General features: G+C 30.4%; 1 protein-coding gene across 1 annotated transcript in view; it reads right to left on the reverse strand.

Annotated features, from left to right (window-relative positions):
- LOC116778791 (metabotropic glycine receptor) overlaps positions 1-22,627 on the reverse strand; it is a 58,130-nt gene that overhangs the window by 17,939 nt on the left and 17,564 nt on the right. The gene's annotated exons all lie outside the window — the stretch shown is intronic.

Raw genomic sequence — 22,627 nt, forward strand, 5'->3', positions numbered from 1 at the left:
AATGGTCTCTCTTTATCATTTATTTAAATCTTACTACAGATTTTTTTCCAACCTCACAAAACAGTACTTTTGAAAGCTCTCTTAAAAGGACAAAATGATACTCATTTTTAAAATTAAAACATTCTTACATTTGTTAACTACAATAAGAAAATTACTTCTTTAAAACTTCAAGAAAACTTTAAACGGCACTGCTCTAATGTTCGAAATTAGTTTTAATATTAAAAATAAAATACTTGGAGAAAGTTGAAATAGTTTTGAAACACCTGTTTTCGCCGTATTAAATTATTAATCATAAAAATGGCTTTTACTTACTTCGTAACAGTTATGACTTTATTGTCACACTGAAGTTGAATTATATTTCCTATTCCTTCCTACTTTCTTGTATTAATGATAACAATTCCGTTCCACCTGAGTTCCACGCTTTTATATTTCAAAAAGAGAATATAGCGTGACATAATATTATACCTAATTAACTGTCTGAAAAACAAACATTTACACTTCTGTATCAAAGCTTCAAATTTTGAATCACAAAGTCGTTTTGACTGTCAGATATATTTTTAATGATAATTTGTATACAATTTTTTTTTGAGATCTTATCGAATGAATGGAAATTAATTATAGCAATTATTTTTGTGTCAAAAATGGATTGACGAAAAATATTAATGAAAGAAATTATTTTCTTAAACAGAATACTTTATAATGATGTTAAGGAAAAGCTTTAAGGAAAATCAGTTTGACTAGGTAAAAGAAGTTTTAAGAAGACCAACGGAATACCGTCTTTTTTGGAACGGTAAGAAATAAATGTAAATAATTTGTTTTCGTTTGAAAACAAGACGAGAAAATTAAAATAAAATCAGTCAAAAGGTGAAGCTGAAACTCAAAGCATTCTAAAAGGGGTCGAGACGAGTGCTTGTGCTTACTTTAAACAAACCGTATGTATTTTGATGGCTTTTTATAAGTAAAGTGTTTGAATTAAGTGAGTCATTTGATTCCGACCTTTGGTTCTGTGGAAACCATATTTATATTTTTTATTAGTATAACCCGAGTTCTCACAGCGTTTGTTATTTAAATAAGTTCCAACGAGACCGACGGCAGTTTTTTCATTTATTTAAACTTCGTTTCAGCTTAAACGATAATTATGTTATGTTTTGATATTTTTTAATCATAAATTGGCGCTGCTTATTTAACAGAGAATGTATTTTGGTTGCACAGTCATAACTAGCACAAGTGATAAATTCATTCATGCTGAACCATAAAAATTATCTTTATGTTACGGTTTTCAAAATTATATGCTTATTTTTTAAAGTTAGTATTTGTTATATTTTCCTAAACACTTGCATCACTTGCCTTATTTAAATATAGAGACCGTTAAGAGTCGATAAGCAATTAATTATATTTCTTAAGAATAACAAAAAAAATATATAATCAAATTCATTTCCATATCTATGATTCTTAGTAATATTCCTATGTTACTAATAAGCCTCTGTAGATACTACTGGCCTCTTTGATTCACTTTACAAAACTTCTAATGGCAATGAAAAATGAATATACATGTATATTTTGTTGTTCAAAACATGATATTTTTTATAGAAATCACTTCTTGGAACTCCGATTTCGATTGCCCAAAGATATTTAGGACTAACAAAGTTTATGTTATATTTCAATAGTATTGGAAACTGAACATGATAAATTGTCGATTTCGGTATTTTATTTTTTTGATCAACAAACACGCATAAATATAAAAACCTTTGTATTTATATAATCAATTGATTTGACATTAAGAAAATAATTGTATCTCTTATAACATCAGTGTATTTTATTTGCAATAAAATTATAAGATTAGTATGTCAAAAAATCAGATTCGTCCGCATCATGGAATAAAATATCAATAAACAAAGTCAACGGAAAGCTTGTTATCTTTATTTATACTTTACTATGTTATTTAATAATAATAATATTTTTATTTCACAGTTGCATAAGTGTTGGAAAATACGTTTTGGTAATAAAGGGGCCGTGTCCAAAGTTGGGTATAATTCAAAAGTTAAACTCAGCAACGTATCGACATATTGTAGGGTAATTCCTTAATATTTTAATTTTTTTATTTTTTATATACCTTGATAATATTTTAAATCTGTTATCATTTTAATTTTGAGTCTGCCATATTTAGACATTATATTTATTTACTTTAATGAAGGCGTTTTCGTCCACAATACATTCCTTATTAAATTGCAGTACCGTTATTATATGGATTCAATGAGATGGTTTTTTCATTATAATACAGCTGCTAACAACGCCCAATAAAAGCGGCGTCGCAGGTAAAGGTGGTCATTAAAGTGAAAAATGAACACGTTTCAGGGGGTTTTGTGCGAACAATGACTTTCTGATGACGATTTATAGCTCAGTGTGCGGAATACGAGACCTTGAAAACAAACAACATATATTACAACCATTTATATTTTATTTATTACTAGCTTAGTCCGCGACTTTGACTGCATGGAATTTATTATTGCGTCAATTAAAATTTTATAGATCTCAATAACTTAAAATGATGATACATATGTATTTATATGGACGAACTTCGAGGTCAACTGATTCGGAACATAGAAAAATAGGTTGGTTGGCTGACTAACATATTATTTAACTTAATTATTTCTCTCTATTGACATTTCCAAGCTGAGAATCGACTCGGTCCGGTGATAAAGAGGAGCAAAAATAGCTTTTTCAAAAGTATGAATTCTCAAAATTTCATATCTGTCTGCGGGTGGCATATACGTAAGCGATAAGTCCTTCAACTGAGTAAGCTGTATGGCAGAGATTATTATAACAATGTTTTTGTCATACATCAGAAAACCCCTGTGCATTATCGATCAAATCAATTAAAGTAACTTCATAGCTTTTTATATATAAATCTATTTACTGAATTTTATTTTTTTACTATTTCTTCGGAACATTTTAAGCAACCACATTACATAATTTCATTTAAATTCTTTCAGTTATTTCCGATATTAGCTAAAAAAAATAATTAATTATCTACAATAGTTCTATTTCAATTCTTACATCCCCCTGACTCGATTTTCACTCATTTTCTATTGTTCACAGGTTTGTCCTCTGCATTTCATTACATGTACCTACAGATGTTTAGTTAGATGCTGCTGCGTTTGTTTACTTCATTAGACCTTCATTATATTTGTTACTTTACTTACTTTAATCGTGGTTTATTTTTTAGGGCAGTAATTATTGTGTTAATTAATTATTTTTATTTTTTAATTTATACATTATATATAATTATTGTATGTAAATTAAAAAAAAATAAAATCTAACCACGATAAGTGTGTATCTGTTATCTGTTAGAATAAAACTAAATGTAAATAATTTAAAATTAAATGATTTATAACGTATTAACGTTACTATTTTAATAAATTTAGATGAGAATTGTAATTCATCTTCTAACAAATTAATTAAAATAGAATATAACGAAATAATATTTGTGTTTCAATATCGTTGTATAATATTCAATATTGTTGGGACTTGAGCGGCCATATTGTAGTTATAATAAAATATTCGCATAAAATTTTATCCTCGATTTGTCTACAAGCAGATTTAATAATTGTGAGGAGCGTTGTAAGGATCAAAACAAAAAAGTTATACGATCCTTCGTTTTAAAAGGACTTTTATTTGTTTTCATATGAGTTTTGGTTCCATTACAAATTTTAGAAATTGTATAATACAACTGTAATTTTAAAATATACATAAAAAAACTTAACATTGAGAGTATTTTAGAGTTTTGTTCGTTAGGAACAGTGGCCAGAACGTTAACCACATTTGCTCGTTGAAAACGAGCGCTAAATGATTCTTGAAAGATAAACTGGATCAGCACTTCTGTTCACTAAATAAGTCACATAGACATTTTCTTTTGAAGAATGAAGCTATAAAGTAAATATTTATATACATGCAAAGAAACTGAGTTACGAGTATAAATATGAAATAAATAATTTTTGTAGAGATTTTCTATTTGATTTGGTTAATTCTGTTATCGGAAAATAAATGTGAATTCATACGAAATAATTGACGCCGACTAATGTGATCTTAATATATAAATGTATGGAATTGGGAGAGAAGGGAACTCTCTTATTTTGACGCCCATTAAAAAGCTACCCAAGGGCAGTACAAGAACTCCCGTGAGAGATCATTTATATACAGGACATGGAAGAACAGTTCTATCGAGGATATTCGTCATGTGATGTATTCAAGGGACCTTAACACTTGAATAAACATTACACTTCGTTAATTTTCTTAAGCAATAAACTCGACTAAAGTAGAGGTGATCAGTCTTATGATGCTGGTTTTGGTTTGTGGAACTAGATCTTCATATCACTAGAAATCTTTGAAAATTATTTACTTTAGATTGAGATTGCTATTATTATCCAAGTACACGAACCTAATTGGACTGGTGTTAGTTTGTTAGTAAAAGTTATTGGAAATTTAATAACAATTTTCATCATTTCACATTTCATTGATTTGTCTGTTTATATCTCACCGTACATATACTTTTATCCGTCCTCTAAAGCCTCATATATTCTTTGGAATCCTCTTGAATCACTTGACCCTTCGATTATCTCGATGTTTCAAACTTTTGCATATAATTTTATCCATCCCTCCACATCTTGAATGCGTTAAAAGATCTTTGTAGATCAAAAACATAAGCAGGAAAAATAAAATAAGTGTGTATGAATGATTCAGTTCCTCTGAGAGATCTTCATATTAACTTTAAAAACAATAAAAACGGAGAATCTGCTTAAAATCCAAACAACACCCGACAAAGCAGTTATTTAAATAGCTGCAGGAATTTCAGTAACAAAAATAAAATATTTCTTACCGATGTTGAATTATTTAAAATTATAAGTTGTTATTAAACACTAATAAATTTGTTTTTTAAACAAATGCGTTCAGAAAAACTGCTATCAAATATAAATTATTTCATTAATGAGGATTCAAATCTAAAATCTGTCATTTTCCAGAAACGAATTGAGTTTATTCATTTACTTATCGCATTTGCTTGTATTTTTTCTATCACAAACACATTTACTGAAATTATTTATTCTTATTATTATTTATATAATTGGTAGAATATAATAAAGACTTGAGAATAATTGGTAATAGTTTTAAAACAATATCTCTTAATGTATTATTCATCAGGCCTAAGTTTTTATTATAGTTGAATTAAATTATAATAAGTCCAAGGTGATCTAGAACTTGAGCTATAAATTCCTAAAATTCTATGAAATGGCTCAATAAAGGCGGACAATAAGTTGTTAAAAGTTATCTTATGTAATAGATTTTGAACGAACCTGACGTCTTCAGTAATTAAAAAAAAAAGTCTTTGAGAGTTACCTGTTAGCAATGAAATAAAATTTATAAATAATGGAATTAAAATTTTTTACTTACACATTTTAATGAAACCAACTTTTTTCTTTAGCTTGTTCTAACATTCGTTATATTTACCGCACTGGTGGCGACAACATCAACATCCCTAACCAAATTTTATCTCGTTGTCACGAGGAAACCCAATACCTACTCTAGAAGAATGGGAAAGTCGAGAAATAATACATTTATATGAAATTTATTAAAAAAAAAAGTTGATGTGATCAGATCAGTGGTACATCCCTCAAAAATAATTTGATGTTAGTATGTAATTTTAACATATGTAAACATTATCTTTGATAGTACTAACTTTTTAGATACAAATTTCCACTAGACATATATGTATATTTCTATACACATATATATGTGTGTGTATAGAAGGTATATTTTCCAATATAAAAATTCTTTAACTTTCTCAAGAAAACCATTATTAATCCGGCTTCAAGTTATTAAACCAGAAGCTAATTCCTATGTGGTGGTAACTAGTTATTGTAATGTTAACTTCTTCCTCGTTGTTCATAATTTGTAATTGATTGGTGTAGCTCTTTATTATTTAGTTAAAGTAACTAACTATAGCCTGTAACTGGTACAACATGTCCAAGGTCGGCGTGAAAACACCACAAGCTCAGTTTATTCGACTCATTAGATCAGAAGCGTTCGTGCTATAACGTTACACGAATATAAACGCTTAGTTTTAATGTGCTCGCGATAACAAAGGAATTATTTTATTGAAGTAAAATATTCAGCACAGACCTTGTATGTACTTCCAGGACACGATTGTATAAATTGTAACTTATTTATTTTTTTCTTTCATAATCAACTTGTATCGTACAAAGTGGCGATCGATTTAGATTTCATTTTGAGTAGTGCTAATACTGAGCTGTTTACTTGAATAGATTAATAAGTACTGATAATAAAGAATGTTATAATGGTATGTAACTTACATAAGTCGAAGCAATCTTAAAAACTAAATTAAGAAACTTTCATCGTATAAAATAAAACTTTGTTTCAAATATTTCAGTGTTTGAGTTTGTTAGTATCTCATATCGTGAATATGTCAGTAAGTTAACAGTCAACTATAAGGTTTACGGATGTTCTTTTAAAAATATATACTTACTCGTCTTTTATATTAAATTTAAGGTGACTAAAATTTAATATAAAAGACAATGTAATTTTCATACACAAAACATTAATTAATTACATAACATTGAACTCTTTATGTAAGGCTCTGTTTAAAGGAGAACTACATATAATGTAAGTATGTGTTTGAAATTTTTGAAAACTTATGTAATAAATATTACCCTGTGTTATAACAATTAGCATTACAGAAAAACAAACTGTAGTTATATTTTAAATCAAGTCCAAATCAATAATTATATAAATACAAATGTAATGTTATTTACCACCAACATCACATAGATAATAATAAGAGTCAACCTCACATTCTTATAAATGATATGAAAGCTATTATGTGCCTCATAAAATACAGATGTAATTTCAAATAAATGTATGAATAAAAAACTGAAATCTAGGCAACACTCAAAAGTCGAGAATTCCTTAATGTATGTTTGCTAGAAAACGAAATTGAGTCTTACAGAATTGTTTCGTTTTTGCAGAAATATCCGTCAAAATGACAAAAATAATTAAAAGTGAACGTCGTACTTGAGTGTTTGTTTATTCTTTACGCAGCAGAGATACCTGAATGAACTTGTAATATCTATACCTTGTACCTTATAGCTTCTTCAGTAATATTTGATAAGGTTGGTTCATATTTTATCTACGATGACAAACAGTTTTTGTTTCGAAAAAAGTTCTTTTACAGCTTACAGTATAGCAGATACAGTATGACTGGCAGAAAACATGACGTCACAGAATATCGTCCAAGATTTTCCAAAGGCCGATTCCGTCTCCTATGTAGTTTTTATATCTGTTTCTTTTCTATGATAGCAAATGTCAGTTACAATTCTGTATAGGGAAAGACATAACCACATTACTATCCACATTTAGAGAAAACGAAAATAGTATATAATTTTTAATATACTTAGTTTTGCCATAAATATTTTTACAAAGATTTTTTTTTTTTTTAAATTATCAACTCTAAGGTAAATTTTGCTAATGTTTTATGTTTCATTGTAGTCGTTGTTTTACTACTCACAGTTTTTTTAATTATCAATTTAAAAATTATCATGGTGCTGCCTTTACGCTGCAACTCCCGTGTCCTCTTTACAATGAACGCCTTGGTTCTAGGTGCTATCTTTACCCGACATAAAATCTTTTCCTTTCGGATATGATTTCATAAATGTCTTTCCTTTCCTTTACTGCTTTGATCTCCCTTTTGGTACGAATACTACCCGGATTGTTAAATCTTTTTCTGCCTCAAACAGAGGAGGTTATTCCGTACCTATCAATAGCCCGGTATATAAACATTTGAGTAATATCAAGCGTATGGAGGATTTTAAAAGTTCCTATTTTATGTAATACACTATCCGGTTTTCTTATCAATCTACTCCATTTTAATATCACGACAAAATTACAACGCGTTTGCTCTAAAATAAGAATACACACTAAAATATTGTATGAGATCACAGATTCTATTATTAATTCGAAGGTAATATGTTTCCTATTATTTGTAACATATTTTATACTTACCAGGGTAAGTATAAAATCGTACTTTATATTTAATCATATATATATATGTCGGCGCAACGACATTTAAAAAACCATTATAAAGGGTAGTTGTTTCATATGTATAGTTGTTTCATATGTACATATTTCACTTTAGAGGGTAGATGTGACATAAACAATGTCAAGGCGTTAGTAATAACTTTAACAAAATTATTTGTTTTATAGATCGTCGTACGATTTGTATTGAAGGAAAGTAAATGGCAATTCGTATCGTGATTTGTAATATGTAAAGATAAGTTATTTTGTGAGTTTTAGTAAAACACAAACTTAAACAGTAACCATTTTGTAATCAATGTTATTCAATTATGATTTCTTTAAATTTTAAATGGCAATATAAAGTTTAGTTGGTTTAATAATTGATTACGAAAACATTTTGTAATAATTACTGTTTATTTGAATTACTACGAATAATCTTTGTAAGTTATTATTTAAAATTAAGAGTAAATATAATGACTCCACGAAAACCATTTATATTCGGAGACATCTGTGGCGAGGACACAGTGGTGTGAGAAATTACTAGGTGTTAGTTAAAGTTGAAAATAAAGTGGTGCGAGTAAGTGAGAGTGCTTTATTGGTGAAAATGGATAACCTGATAGGTGGAAATAGTGTTATGTGACTATAACATCGCTGACGTCACAGCTCCTAATAATCAACTTGGACATGGCTCTTCGACATATATATTTCTTAAATGCTTTAAGGTAAACTGAATTTTTTGCTAAAAATATTAATTTGAAAAATTATTAATAGTAATACCTGTGCATTCACGCATTAACCAACAACTCTGTCTAAACCAGTTTAATGGCATTTCGTGTATACTAATATAATGCAATATAGATAGAATCTGTTACCTACCTATAACTGCTTTCTGGTAGTTTTAGGTAGAGTAACACACAATGTTCATACAAAACAGCAACTAATTCAGAGAATAATATCAAGAAATATTTAATGAATGAAATTTAAATTTTCTTCTCGTCCTTTTTAACATTGAAATAGGACTGAGTTGGACCTCCATTAATAACTGTGTGGCGTTTTGATGTATTTAAGTTACACCACTCCTTGAAACCGCTGAAAAAATGTACATTTCATTGTGCTTAAATTCTAACAGCTCTTTGATATACACACCTACGATTACATTAACATGGGACTGCGCAATATAATTTTGTTATTTAATTAATGTTATTAATTGTGCCGCTTTGCCTTTACACGCCGCGTCTGGATTGTGTGTTTCAGATTGCTCTTTCACGGCTCTTAATTTTCTTTACGGTATTTATAATGTCGCCATCCAAGTTACATTTGTTGGATATAAAATAGAAATTAACAAAGTTTAGTGTTTATCAAACAAATGTTTTATATGAATTTGTTTAGTTTCGGCCCGTAATATGAATATATGCTCGGATCCATGAGTTTTCTAATTTTGTACTCATTTCATTTAGCCATGGCATTTTTTGTTGTAGTGCAAAATTTTCCGTGTTCTTTGTATTGACCTATTTCTTTGTTAAATTATTATTTGTATGTAAATTTTTATGGTCATCGAACATATTTTCCTTTTTTAAACTTTTAAACATTATGGATTTAATCTATGGTTTTAAAGGCTTGTCAGGTTTGATGATAATTTTTGTGGTATTTATTATAAATACAACAAATTTATTTGGCAGTTTGTTGCCAAAATATGATCTGTGATTTGAAAATAGTATCCATAAAACTCGCGAAGATGTTTACACGATTCAGTACTGGAATAATTTTGAGTTTGGCAATTTGGTAGAAAAATATACACATAATAATTTAACCTTTCGATATCTCGGAAGGGTAAATTACTTATTGATATGATTCCAATTATTTTACTGCCCTTCTGTTAAGGTATTGTAAACGAGCTTGAGTTCGTTACTGGTACATATTCTATCAATGTTTTAATCACAGTCATTACTGAGCGCTTATTACCAATGTCGTTGGTTTTTTTAGTCAATAATTCATATGGCAAGCAAACATAAACATTTATTGAGTTACAAAGGGGTCTTTGTTAGTCATAAAGAAATATTAGATTTTCTTTTTGAGTGTTTATAAAAGAAATATTTTTATAATTTCATATTTGGCATAGTTAGCTGCATTCGTTTACATGTATTATTTTATGCATTGTTTGTTTTTGTACTTGATTTGGTCCACAGCTAAATCTTTCTTCCACATTCCCTTTTATTTTTATCTAAGATGTATTTAGTTCAATATGAGTGTCTGTTACACTGTGTCCAGTATCGTGCGGTGTACATCAGGCTGTTACCATTTGGTGCGACATTTATTAACTTGGTTGGGTGGCACCTTTAACTATTTTCATTAACGTTTTTCTTAGCGTCTGATGCAAGACACAGTTTGCCATGAACACAGTTGTTACAGGTTTCAAATGAGTCATCATTTCCTATCTTATTTCTCTAATCAGTCTTAAAACTACATTAAGCGTTATGAGCTGGTTTTGATGTAATTTTTACTTAAATAGAATAGTAGTTTTACTTTATTCAAATTACTTTAAGTTTTCTTATTGAAGAAAGAAATTGGATGAAATAACTCAGAAGAATCAGAGTTCTTCCCTTATTTATTTGTAAAACTTGATATATTTTGAGATTCGAGGATAATTTGCGCAATCCTGCTATTATAGGACTTATGGGTTAAAATAACTCGATCCAAGCAAACAATGAATTGGATTAGTCGAAGAAGTTTCAATAAATACAAAGTAAACATTAAACTATCCGCATCTCGTTAACGACGTGAAGTACTTACAAAATGATCGCGGCCTCGAGTGAAGTACTCTCGCTCGAGGGTCTTCGCCTTTTGAAGAGTCACTCTGGGACTGAAACATCTGCTAATGTTCACATTCAAGCTTATTTAACTTATAATAAAAGACGTTTCGAAGTTAAACCTAGCTCAGCAGCTTCCTTGTGAATGACGTTTGATGATGATAATCTGATATTCAAAAATTATTGATCGTATCTGGAACGGATGACACTTCGATCTGCGCCAACCTAAAGTAATTTAATTAACCTAATTCGTTTAATGATTGACAGGCGTTTGAGATATTCGATAAAAATAATTTAGTTGCAATTACGTACAGAAAGTATATATTCTTATAAGAGCTTATCTTAATAACGTACCAAGTGTCTCCGTTTCTTATTGCGTATTTCTCACTTCAGAGACTAAAGTGTTTAATGTTCCAAATACTCACTAAACAATCACCTGTGTACATAATTTCTCCACCTTCTCTTCATTAACTGAAAACACCTCCTTTAGTAGAATGTGATAGTCATCTCTTACGTTATTCTTACATTCCGCTATCATGCATAATATAAATCAAATTGTTTTATATTTATTTGTCATAAATAATAAGATAACATTTCACAATGTTGCAGCTAACCCGTAACTAGTTAGTTACATCCTTAGTTATATTGTGTAATTTATTGTCCTCTCTACACTCCATTATATAAGCATTGGGTTTAATTGAATAATTTGAATATCCTTTAGACAATTGAGTGAACATTGTTTCAAATGCAAAAGTAAGCTGCACGGATTAACTATTTATATAATATATAACTACAGATATCTGTACCTATGTCTCAAGAGAAAAAATGTCAGGCTTGTTCTAAGACATCATACTTGTTAAAATAAAAAAGCGGCCGCTTGAAAATCTCATTAAAAGTAGATCAAGGAAGGTCTTATAATAATATTTGATAAAGAAAATATATTTCAAATAAAATCATAATATATTTTACATTTCTAACATAAAAATATTAACTTAATAGCTTTACTTGTAATAACATCACCTCAAAATCTGGAGTATCTACGATATATTTACTACTGGATCTAGCCGCGAGTGTGGCCGAATGGAATAGTGATTTTGGCAGTTTTTATGTATCCATTGGTTTGTTTTGCATAATAAAAACATCGTTTCGATACAATTAGCTTCTATTCTATTCTATTCTGTATTGTTATAATAGTTATCTATACATGATGTTAGATGTATGATTAGGGGGCATCAAAGCACACAGACTGTTAGGATACATAAAGCCACATTTTCTTTCCTCATATATATATCTTCTTTCTATAGATAATGATTTTATTATTTTTTATATTAATTACGATTCTGACTTTCTGTAAATATATAAAATTATTCAAACATAGTGACTTATTTCGAATAAGTCTTTTCAAAAGATTAATTTGAAATTTGGTAAGACGGCAAGCGACTTAAGTGTCGCTTAGCTCTAATAGCTTCAATTTTGAGGAAGGATTTCAGCCTATTTTCACTGGTATCAGGCTGATTTCTCAGGTTAAGCTGCAAAGATATAACTTACTAAATTTGTTACCGGCTAAAATTGGCGAAATGGTTTAAACTGAGGTAATATATCTGCTTTAATTGACTTCTTGCTTTCTTTTGACAATTCGTTCAAGTTCGTAACATTACTGTGACCTTCATTAGACTTCTATAGTTAAAAGGCAATTACAACAAATAAAATTAAGTCACAGAGTATTTTTTTGGATCTAATGTCTTGATTGTATTATTGATATATTATATAATGAAACTTTTCGGACCATTGTTATACATTTAATTAAGATCAATGAAAAAGCGTTTTATTTACACTTAAACAAATAAGAATGACAAATGTTTATATATATATACGTATATATATATATATATATATATAAATTGATTATGCATGGGTAGTGCTTGACTATTAATTCACAAGTTATTAGGAAGAATTGAAAACACCAAATTTATAATCGTCAGAAAACAAAGACGCAATCAATGTATTTCAATCTTTTTCTGTGCCCGAAAGGAAGGAGGCAGCATATCGTTTCGTCTACAACGAAAGGATTAGTCTCATCTTGACTCTGGTCTTCCGACGGTAAAAAGGGAATGGAGAAATTAAATTGTATAAAACCCATATACACTCTTGGCTGTGAAAAGAAAAAGTAACTTGATATCAATCACTAACTTTAAAATAAAAGAGTCAGACGTAAACAAAATTTGTCGAAAATTTCGTAATTTTACATAGAACTTTTTATGGCAAAGATAAAAAGGCCACAGAAAAACAAGACAAAATAATAAAATGATAGATACTGGTTTCTAACGACATCCGGTGTAGAAACAGAATTATCTGTAAAATTTTGACAAGAACATGTAAAAGTTGTGTGGCTTGCTTAGATTCCATATTTCGTTTAATGTTATTCGGAAATATGTTAAGTAACGTCAGCAGAATGTTAATATTAGGATGTAAGGATAAATTTCCTATAAGAACTTACCTAAATGAGATTCCATACAAGCCTTGTAAGAATATACAATACGTAGAAGACCTTTCCAAATAGCTTAATCAAAAAAGTTATGTGAACGCGGCAGTTCAACAGTTTGGTCCCTTTTATGTTAAATCATCTCATAGATATTTTGTTCGTTATATTAAATATTATTTGTTATATCTGGAGGGTTGAGAATGGAATTCAAAAACTTTTTGTTCCCAATTTTACAAAGAAAAGCAAAAATTACATTGATATAACAATTGTATTCGCTAGTTGGACGTGAGAATAAATTCGTTCACTTCACAGTCTCTATTTCAAATAACACGGTCTCGAGCAAAATAAGATTGGACTGAAATCAGGATCCATTTAATGTCGGTAAAGTAGCAATTTATTTGAACACCAGCGGATGGTTTAATCGAACAATTCTTTTTCATTCTAATACTATTTCCTATTAATATTTAAAATACTTAACGAATTATCATTAATATTCACTATAAGATCCGAACTCTTTCCTTCTATACCTCGTAATTTAGCTTTCCGCGACCTTTAAGGGTTGATATTAAATGATTCTTTTTGCACACAATAATTTATTAAATGAGGCAATTTTTAATAACCAGAATGTATAAAAATTCGAAAAAAATAAATATATATATCGGCGCAAGCAGCTTCAATGACGGATGCAACATGAAAATAACTCAAGGCTGGCATCAATTACTATAGGGTTTTCCATTAAGGGCGCTTGATCTTTGAAATGCAAAAAAAAATACATGTAGGAAAGATATTTGCGAAATTTTTTTTTTTATTTGGAAGGTCTATCGACCCCATTATTTATGGAATATGACATCATTCAAATGACCGCCACGGCTTCGGTTGGTGGCGCGCACACGAAAGGTCCAATTTTCGATGACTCTGGCGCACAAATCGGGCTGTATTTGATCGATGGCGTGGCGTATGTTGACTTTGAGGGCATCGGTGGTTTGCGGCTTGTTGGCATAGACCTGCGACTTAAGAAAACCCCACAAGAAAAAGTCCAGCGGGGTCAAATCGCACGATCTCGGTGGCCAGTTCACGTCGCCTCCGCGCGAGATGACCATGTCCAGAAATTGCTCGTGCAGAACTTCCATCGTAGCGTGTGCTGTGTGGCACGTAGCGCCGTCCTGTTGAAACCACATGTTGTCCAGATCCATATTCTCGATTTCAGGCCAAAAGAAGTTGGTTATCATCGACCGGTATCGCTCACCATTGACGGTGACGGCCACACCATTATCGTTTTCGAAAAAATACGGACCAATCACGCCTCCGGCCCAAAATCCGCACCAAACAGTCACTTTCTGCGGGTGCATTGCCACTTGGTGAACCTCGTGTGGATTGGTCTCGTCCCAAATACGGCAATTTTGCTTGTTGACATAGCCATTCATCCAAAAATGCGCCTCGTCGCTGAAGATGATTTTTTTGCCAAAATCGGCGTCAACTTCCAACTGCTCTAATGCCCAGTCAGCGAACACACGGCGCTGTCTATGGTCATTAACCTTGAGCTCTTGGGTTAGCTGGATCTTGTACGGGTGCAGGCTCAAGTCACAACGCAAAATTCGCCAAGTTGTCGTCTGCGAAAGGCCGAGTTCCTGTGCGCGACGCGGAATTGACTGCCGCGGGTTTTCGAGGACACTGTCGCGCACAGCGGCGATATTCTCGGCAGATCTCGCGTTACGTTGACGCACGGGAACCGGCTGATTGTTAACTGACCCGGTTGACTCGAATTTGTCCACCAATCGACGGATAGTCGACTCGGCAGGACGATCATCGCGACCGTAAAACGGGCGAAGTGCGCGGAACGTTGCTCGAACTGAAGACCCATTTTCATAAAACAATTTTATGATTTGTACGTGCTGCTCGACACTGTAACCTGCCATGGTGGTTTGGGAGGACGGAATGAATATAACACACTGCATTTGACAGCTGTCACTCAAACAACATGGCCGCAATCAGCTGTCAAAGTTCAAGCGTCCCTATTGGAAAACCCCTTATAACAACTTATTGGTCGACGTTTCTATTGTTAAAAGTAAAACGAAATCAAAGAGAATAGAACTATGTTTGAATTCTGGTATAAATATGACGTCTGGACGCACGACAGCGGACTGCAGAGTTCAGCGAGTGCGGATCATAAAGAATGTGATTATGAAGAACCTTCGAGAAATACAAGAACATTTAGAAGAATTTAAGTTTCATTTTAAAATATCTGGAACGTACTGAAACAAGTGACATTAGTGACGTCAGCGAGGCTGGCGTCCTGTCTTTAAAATAATGAATTTGTAATAAATCCGATTTATATAATGTACATCAAATAGGAAATGTACATAGAAGTTTTATTAATTTAAGACTTATGACTTCAGAAATGTCGTTCATGTTTCAGCCAACCTTTGAATACCGCGATATCTCGCCTTCTTAATACAATGTTGTTTTATTTCAAGTAGGTTTTTTACAAACCGGAATCGCGTATCATATTCTATTCGTTAGTTTGGGTTTTCCTAAACATGGTACTAGAATGATACCACCCCGGCGTTCATTCTTCAGCGTTACATCAACATATATTTATTTAGCATTCATTTTATAAATAATTATTACACCTATTGTATTGCTCGATATTGAGGTTAAACTTCACATTAACTATTCAAGCCATTAATTTTAGATGAAACTTAAAAAGAAAATAATATAAATATCGCGAGGGCCTTCTTAATTTACAAAAATCTAATAAGAAAATAGAAAAACAACAGAACAAGAAAAATTAAATTGAATGGCATGGATGAGAAATTTCGCAACAAAAGCTTTTATTTGAAAAACACTTTTGTTGAATTTCCAAAATGTATTGATACCGCCACCAACAATGAACTCTTAAAAAGAAATAGAATTTTATTTTAAGGACACAAAAACCACTTCAATAATAAACCTACCGATTACATTTGTTCCAAACTTTCTTATAAAGGCTAAGCAACCATACAAGATTGATTGTTTGCCCTTTGTATTGCTCGGATAATCTGTTTTCAAATTTGGCTACTTGAAATACGAAACCTCAAAGCATAGTCTCGCAAATAGATGTTCTCTTTGTAAGTATATCTACCAGTCTTCAGAGACCCTGCAGTCCTAACAATCGATTTGCATTTGAGATGCCATAATTGGTTACACATGGATGTAAGTGAAATTTTGCTTATTAATTACTTAACTTGCCAAAAAATTATAGAAGAAAACACTTAAATTTAGGTTATGATTACATTATATCGTAATAAAAATCAGTACAATTTATACAAAAAGCGATTATGGCTTTAGTAAAATAAGAAAAAAATATTTATATACTTTGCTTCTTCTTTCCAATACTTTTAACAGTATTTTATTTTTTCAACATAATTTTAAAATATCCTACGCGAGATTACCACTAGCGCCATCTAGGAAGCGATGAGTAGATAAAGATAAGAGGATTTCATAAAAGTTTCATTACGTTTAAATGACACGAAAAATATATTAATAGAACGAAAATTATGATTATACTTTTAAATTTATGTGTTTGTTTTATCTAAATTAGATTGAATGTTAATTTTGTATAACATAATTAGCAAATTAATTTCAAACGTGACACTCCTGTGTCCGGTTGATTAATAAGCCGTTATTTGACTTGTTAATTCGCCCCAAATAAATATTAAAGAGAGGATATAGAGATGGGGAGGATAGAAATTAATTATGGTAATATATGTTGCTCATATTTAAAACATAACACTCATTTTGAATTTCATTTATATTGCAAAACCAATACAAGTTCCTTATAAGCTTCTATAGTTTCAAAATTTATGACCCTTACAGTACATCAAACATAGCAATATTTTCAGCCATGAATCAACATGTGATGTTATTCAGTATGATATATTATTCATCACTATATTTTATGTCTGTCGAGAATTAAAAAAAAAATATAAAAAAATGGGCTGAATTTTTTCAGCATTCCGAACAGATTCTTCTACATTCTTAATTATATAAATCACGGAAAAGCAGTTGACGTTTATTTATAGATAACAGAAAATATAAGAGTAATTCTCCCGTTGCTAGGAATTGTAATTTATAGCGTTCTCCTACAAACAAGATATAATTACTTTTCCTTTGTCATTGAGACAAATATCTGTTAACAAACTAATATATTTGAGAGCTAACAACAACACACACCATTTCATTAAGTAGAGGTTCTTGTAATCCATACAGATCTCCGCCAAGTAAATATTGTCGTGTTGTTTGTGTTTGTTGTACAAGCGACACTGCGGATTCAAGGGCCGAATAACCCACCGTATGATTGTGATTGCGAAAGGTTGCGGTCGGAAGCATAATTACGACATAATGCAATATATCGGGTTAAAGGGAAACGTGTTTACAACCCAGAGACTAGATTGAACTACTACAAAAAACAATATTAAGTAGTAACAACAAACAATATTTTGACAATCTTTACTATTGAACATATTTTACCTTTCACCTTATATGCACATTTCTACAATACTGTTCTGTAAATATTCCATTTAATTTCTATTGCATAGAAAAGAATTAATTTCAAAAATGAACATATTTCGGTAAGAATTATGAACATGAAAAATTTTGTCTTAGGAGGATTTTAAAAGGTTCTGAGTATAAATAATAAACAAAAATAAAGATTTATTTTTAAAAAGAAATTACAAATAAAATTAAGCGCATTTGTCTAATAACGGTTAAAGTATGAGACCTACGAGTACATACCGATTGAGTGATTTATTTAATTATTATCATCTTATTGCGTTGCCGTAAAAGGAAAACAATTTTTAAGGAACAGAAGATATTAAGAAACCGATATTCTTAACGTTGGCTCACACTGCATATTTCTTTAAGTAGTTTTTCTTTTAATAACAAGATCATTAGTCTGAATTCCTTTTGTATAAAATGTTAATAAATTCTTTATGCTTCCTGAGTATATTAGATCTACTAATTATCTTGAGGAAATAAGATTAAATACTAAAAACAAATAAAATCTACAAAGCACATAGGACGTTTCAAGTATTTCTTATATGTATGGAATTGATTTAAATGAATGGGAAAGTTATTATAGTTTTTGACAATGTACAGGCAAGATGTCTCCAAAATATCAACTTTTGAGTTTTTATCGTTTCCTTTCAGCAGAGTTTCGTTCTGTGACGGGCGTATGAATTTACGGATACGTAGATACAATTTGACAGCCGAGTACTTTAAGCCTCTGGTTGAACAAACCACTGGGTGATTTCACTTTATTTCATTTGAATTAAAATTAGACTCGATATTTTAGTCAAAATTCATAGCTTTAGGGATCATTAAGTAAATTAGTAGACAGTATCGTGTATTTTGTCTTCTTAATCAAGAAGAAACTTCACTAATATGTACTGTTAAAATAAATATTCCTGTAAGACTTTTTAGATGAATTTTATTTTAATTTATTAACAGAAGAGTAAAGAGATCAACCCGGTAACTTTCATCATTATAAGTACTATTTTTCACTTTCTCATCTCATAATTCCATTTCATGATCTCATAATCTGTCTGTGATTTATATTGCTTCAATGAGAACGTTTGTCTTATTTGTTTTTCTTGGTTACTTTGTATTGAATATAACATGAATAATTTGCTCTCTCGTAGACATTCATCGACACATAGTCTATAGATTTTCTTAAATGAATATAGAACTCGCCGGGTCGCTATCGACATCATCTTAGGTTCACTTATTTCATAGATGGAATAAAATTTTATTTAATTACGACATTCACTTTTGCCAATTTAATTTTAAATTTTTGTTACAAACAATTAAACTTTAATTTTTAGAAATAGAAATTATGTTTTCAATCGTTTATTCTGCATTTCAAAGGTTAAATTAAAAGGTTAACGTGATTATATTAAAACTGATTGATACGTAATGTTTTGACAGAACATAGATAAAAAGCTCAGAAATGTTTTGTTGTTAAGAAAGCAAATTGTAAGGACATTGTACTCTTATGTTGACATGAAATATTACAATATATTGAACAGTAAAAATTATTTGAATTTAGAAAACAAGGTAAGATATAGCCAGGTATATGAAAATATATGAAAGCAGACATCTGTTTATTATTTCAATCATAGAATATACTTTAGATTTTATGATAAAGAAAAAAAAAATTCTAATCATCGAAAGGTTTTCATATATTCGTCTTGAACACTAAAATATTTACACACGTAATATAATGGAATTGGAAGAAATAATACAAATCCGTTTAAACTGAACTCGAAACTAGGTTATACGTTCAGGAAGTTTTAGCTATACAGAATAATATTAAAATTACACCGCACGACAAAACCAGACAATAAAGAAAGGGAAAATCATGTTCAAATTAAAAGTTCTTAATCTAACTGAAAGTTTACAAAGCTTACAACTGTCAGTAGAATTGTCTTACTAAAAATTATTCAAATAGCAGAATAGAGCCCTCTTTTTGTCTTTTTACTTATTTTGGCAATACCTAGTTTGAAATTTGTTTAAATGTCATGTCATTCCTCTAGCGAGGGTCCTCCCCATAATTTATCATGTATTAAGGTTTCGAATCAATTTCAAGTCATAGGACAAAATGTCATTAATCAACTACCGAACCACCCTGGCCTTCAAACCACTACAGACATATTCGTAAAACACACCTAAATTTCAGGATGATTGACATTTTCCTACAAACCTCCCACACATCTGTTACTTTTTTGGACCCGTAATATATTGTCAGATAATCAACTTAAATTTGTCTCATAATTTAATAGAATCTTCTCTTTCCTACTGACATAATATTTCTGTATTTTATTTACTATTCGGTCATATTTCGTATTGAACAGAATCACTTTAGAAAAGGTGTGAAAAAGTTAAATAAAACTAATAAAAAGTCTCAAAACAATTCAAGAAACTATTCTAAACTGAGAACCTACGCTATAAATTCAACTCACGGTTTTATATTTCCTATTGAGAATTGTTCTCTTTCTTTAAAAGACCTCTTTTCGATCGAACTTAAACGAAACAATATATGCGGCTTCCATTTTAAATGTTGCGACGCCAACAGAAGATTTTCAAACCATTTTTCACGTCACGGATGTGTTTTTATATTTCAACCGTGAAATTATAATTTTTTTTATTTGGTTTCAGACCATCATTTTTTATGTGTTGTAATTTTTTTCTTGGTATTTAACTTTATCCTACCTCATATTATATTATGACACAGTGACATATTTTTTTGTTACCAAATTCAAATATTTTACTATTAACAAGGAGATAATCGATTTCGAGGAGTGAGTGAGTGAGTGCAATTTATATCGAGTGTCATCTATAGAACAATTACATATTAATAATGTTTTATAACTCCGCTATTTATTCTTACACTATTCTTTTTTTTGACAATAAAAAATGGCGATATTCCAAACTAGGAAATATACAATTGAAAGTGAATGTACTCATAATTTCTCTTAAATAAACAAAGGAGTTTCTGTTTCATCCCGAATAGTTTCAACTAAACTTATCGAGTTTTTCTTAAATACATTTAAATTGAAGAAGAGGGAAGATTTTGTCGTCCTAATACCAAATGACACTTATTAATATTGTTTATTTTATTGTATAAAGTGAGTCTAAACGTTATCTTACAAGACATATAAATATAATTTAAAAGTATTACAATTTTATTGTATTATATATGATTTAAAACCCATTTTATTTCAATCGAACGTCACTTGTGAAATTTTCAGCTCGAATAACAAGTAAAGCTGTTTTGATTCTGATAAATGAAACGAGAAAATATTTTCAAATAAATTACTTTTAATCATAAATGTGGACATCCTCTCCCTATCAACTCATCAGTAAAAGTTAAATACCCGAGGTAGAACTCTTGATCTCTGAATAAAATATACATATATTTCAATTTAATGTTCATTATTAAAAACATTTGCAAATATATCAATATATATCAATATAATCAGCGGTTCACATCTCACTACAACAATCTAGTGTTTCATCTTTGCATATATAATGCTACTGATTGGCATCTGGCCAAAAAATTTTTTTAACATTATGGATCCAGCGTCGATGCAGGGTCATTAAGAAGGGCCATGCAGTAAATAGCCAGCTGTGCAATCTAAAAATAATTAGTGTAATTTAAAAATGATCACAGTTTCTCTAATACTGTAATCTTTATCGTTTATGTTTTGTTTTCGTTGTATTTAGTAATATACTAGATTCTTAATGAACATGCTGTTGTTAAAACTGATTGATGAAATATTTTATGTTTTGATATGTGAGACTATATATGAGCAGAAAGCACAAGCAGTTTTTGGCGCCTCTTTGATTGACCTAATTCCTTATACATTTTAATACAATTTTTGCATAATCCGGAAAATATTTCAAGATAGTAGAGCATAGCTGTGGTCAAGGTAGTGCTTCTTGCACATGTGCTGGCTCGACCGGGGAAGTACTACCCTCTTACAGAAGATCGGCGGGAAGAAGTTTTTAATGGCTGCTTTTCGTCCAATGAGTGAGAGAGCCGCTTGCTCTTTCCCTTTTTCCACCCTTTCCTCTTCCTCCTCCCAAATCAAGGGTGGAAATGCATCTGCAAAACTATTTTACATATTTTCATGGGTGACCACCTCCATCAGGTAGGCCGTCTTCTCGTTTGTCGCCTTTAGCATAAAAAAAGAAACGCGACTTTAGGAAGTTGTGAAAATTAAGTAGTTTGAAATAGTAATACACATAATAAGACAGAAGAGAAGGAAGGTGGGTCAGAAGATTACAGGCACTATAAAAGTACGATAATTCACTTTCACATAAATTTAAGAATACGTTATAAAGTCTAATTTACACCTCATCTTAAACATTAAGACTGAGGACAGGAGTCTGATAATTTTCAGATAATGTGTTGTTAGCATGATTCCTATCTCAGCTTTAGCTCTTTTAGGTTATGTTCTGTATAGTTCTAGATTCTCTATAAATAAAAACACTAACGGTTTCTTTGAGAATCTACCAAATATCGTAAAAAATAATAGTGTTAGAGATAAAATCATCAAATGTCATAATGAACGTTTACCGTCAACTTAGTTATAAACATTGAATATTGAAAAGTCGTTTTCCTAAAGTGATTTATATCAAGCAAGTCTGCTTTTCTTAACGGCGAGAATTGAAACAATAATAGTTTAAAAAAATTAAAAAAAAATCGCTTTTATAG

Source organism: Danaus plexippus, chromosome 6 (genome assembly GCF_018135715.1).
Source record: "Danaus plexippus chromosome 6, MEX_DaPlex, whole genome shotgun sequence".
Taxonomy (NCBI): Eukaryota; Metazoa; Arthropoda; class Insecta; order Lepidoptera; family Nymphalidae; genus Danaus; species Danaus plexippus.